Consider the following 3,005-nt stretch of genomic DNA (forward strand, 5'->3'; position numbering starts at 1 on the left):
ACCAAAGCCCTTCTCCATCAATTGCTCAGTTTGGCCAGGAGGCCAGCTCTAGGAAGTGGACAACTCCTGGTTGTTCAAAACGTCTTCCATTATGGATAATGGAGGCTACATGCTTCTGTGAACCTTCAATGCAGCATAATTTTTTTCTGAACTCTTCCCCAGATGTTTGGTTTGATGTAAACCTGTTTCTGAGCTCTACAGGCAGTTTTTTTGACCTCAGGGCTTGGTTTTTGCTCTGATATGCATTATTAGCTGTTAGACCTTTTATTAAGATGTGTGTGCCTTTCCAAATCATACCCATTCAATTGAATTTGCCACAGGTTAACTTCACTCGAAGTGTGCTTGACGTAAACCTGTTTCTGAGCTCTACAGGCAGTTTTTTTGACCTCAGGGCTTGGTTTTTGCTCTGATATGCATTATTAGCTGTTAGACCTATTATTAAGACATGTGTACCTTTCCAAATCATACCCATTCAATTGAATTTGCCACAGGTTAACTTCACTCAAAGTGTAGTAACATCTATAAGCAATATGAATGCTCTTGAGCTAAATTTCAACTGTCCCAGATAAGGGTATGAATACTTATGCAGTGGACTCATTTAAGTTTTTTATTTTTAATAAATTTGCAAAGATGTTAAAAACCTGTTGTTTGCTTTACGATTATGGCGTATGGAGTGTAGATTGATGTGGGAAAAAAATAATTTAAAGCAGTTTAGCATAAGGCAGCAACTTAACAAAATGTGAAAAAAATGAAGGGGTATGAATATTTTCACAAGGCACTGTGTATATATATATGTTCACATTTTAGGCTTATCATCACTGCTCACGTATTTCTGACACATAATAGACTATCGAAATCCTTTTTTCTTGCAATTGTTAATCTATTTTAAAATCTCCTGCCCTTTGTGTTGCTCACAGAATCTTTCGTCAGACCACCATAAATACATCTAGCTTTGACCAGACTTTGAAGAGCTGAGTGCTGTTAGGATTATCAGTATCCTAACATGTGACAGTTATTATGCTTTGGATAGTTCACCCGTCCTTGATCACAGTCGCTGTCCATTAGCAGAGAATAGACTGCGTCCGGAAGCTTGGGCTGCTGACTTCACAGCCAGCGCTTTTTTTATGAAGGCACATCCCGAGTTGTCTCTGCATTTTTAAGCTGAGATAGAATTTTAATATCAAAAATGATTGATGAATATGAATTTTAAGGTACTGTAGGAAGGTTATAACAGTTACAGCCAGGCTCAGTGATACAGTGTGGTATTATGATAATACTTAAACACTTACTGCATGCTCAGTATTTACTTTCCGAAGTACGTACTTTTGGGCATATAGTATAGTATGCAAATATGGACACAGCTAGTGTCTTTGCCTTCACAGTGGATGGAGTTTGTGGTAAGAGAATGTAGATTGAAAACTGTTGTAGTTTTTAGCTTCAAACAAAGCGCTGATGCTGCACTGATTCAACCTCCGTCACAGTACAGTGCCATTTAATGGCTGCATTGAAAATCCTCTACAATCAGCTTTGCTCAGCTGCATTGAATCACATCATTAGAAACCATTAGAGAGGAAAATCTGTGTCACCTCACCATTCTAGCAGCTCAGTCCCTCTGGCTTCTCCAGAACTGATACGTGTCACTATACTGTTCTCCACTCATACAGAATATCCTCATCTCATCGGTCCACTGCAGGATTTCATGATTTATTACTCTCACAGCTTCCATGCTAATTTCCCTGGTGCTTGGCCACTGCAGCTCTTCATTTTCTTGTTCCATACACATCCCTTGTAGCAGCTCTGGTCCTCTGTGTTTTATGACGAAAAGCCAGACTTTGACTGCAAGAATAAAAGAGAAATTCTGAATGGTTCAGTCCCTCAGGCTCCTCCAGAACTGATATATGTCACTATACTGTTCTCCACTCATACAGAATATCCTCATCTCATCGGTCCACTGCTGGATTTAATGATTTATTACTCTCACAGCTTCCAAGCTAATTTTCCTGGTAATGTGTCATGGAGTTAAAATTTAATATCCACCAATATTGTGAAAGCTGTTTGAAATTCTAAACATTTCGATCAGAAATGACAGCATTTGGAAAATGATGCTCCACACATGATTTTAATGGCAAATGGGCATAGTTTTTTTACTGCTTTAAATTGAAAAAAAAGTATTATGTATTTATTTTCACGTTTAATTTGTTCAGTTCTTATAATAATAATAATAGTATTTGTAATTAATGTAGTTGTGTTAAATTAGAAAACTTAATAAAATAGACCCCGAAAGCAGTTTATTTTCTTGTGTAGAAATCACATTTTCTTTTGTAAAGCTTTTTGTAAAATGTAAGAAATAATAATAATAGTAATAATAAATAATTTATTTATTTTCAAATTGTTATGCGTAAATATATCTTTATTATTAGGCATGTCAATATAGGTAGATGTTCTTACTGCTTTTTTATGAAAACAGTATGCCTATGTATCCTGTACATGTATCAACACAGATATTGTACTATATTAATTATTGTAATTATTGCTGTCCATGACATGTTGCTGTAATTATCTCAATAAAATCACTATTTGTAAACAGATGATGTTGTTGACAGTTTCCCTATCCCTCTCAGCCATTTTGAATTGTGTAGAAAAGATTAACACTGTCACTTTGAGGACCTTCTGGTACCACAGCCAGGCTTTTTTAAAGTAGTGGGAAAATACTCCTTTTGGTTTAGATTAGCAAGATGCACTTACAATCATTAATATAGTACAATATCTGCATTGATACCTGTATACAGGATGTATAAGCATAATGTTATCATTTAAAATAAATGTATTTTGACATGCCTAATAATAAATAATAATAATGATATAATGATGTTGGGATGTAGACAATATATATTCCGAATTACAATTATATGTTCAGATTTCTAAATTATATATTTTGATTTACAATTATATTTTCAGAATTATAACTGTATATATATATATATATATATATATTCATGATTTAC

At 34.6% G+C, this 3,005-nt stretch overlaps 1 protein-coding gene across 1 annotated transcript in view; it reads left to right on the top strand.

Moving 5' to 3' along the window:
- The window catches only part of LOC107697130 (protein broad-minded-like), a 51,235-nt gene that overhangs the window by 24,652 nt on the left and 23,578 nt on the right, over positions 1-3,005 (top strand). The window lies entirely within an intron of this gene.

This window comes from Sinocyclocheilus anshuiensis, unplaced genomic scaffold (genome assembly GCF_001515605.1).
Source record: "Sinocyclocheilus anshuiensis isolate Anshui unplaced genomic scaffold, SAMN03320099.WGS_v1.1 scaffold38, whole genome shotgun sequence".
NCBI classification, from domain to species: domain Eukaryota; kingdom Metazoa; phylum Chordata; class Actinopteri; order Cypriniformes; family Cyprinidae; genus Sinocyclocheilus; species Sinocyclocheilus anshuiensis.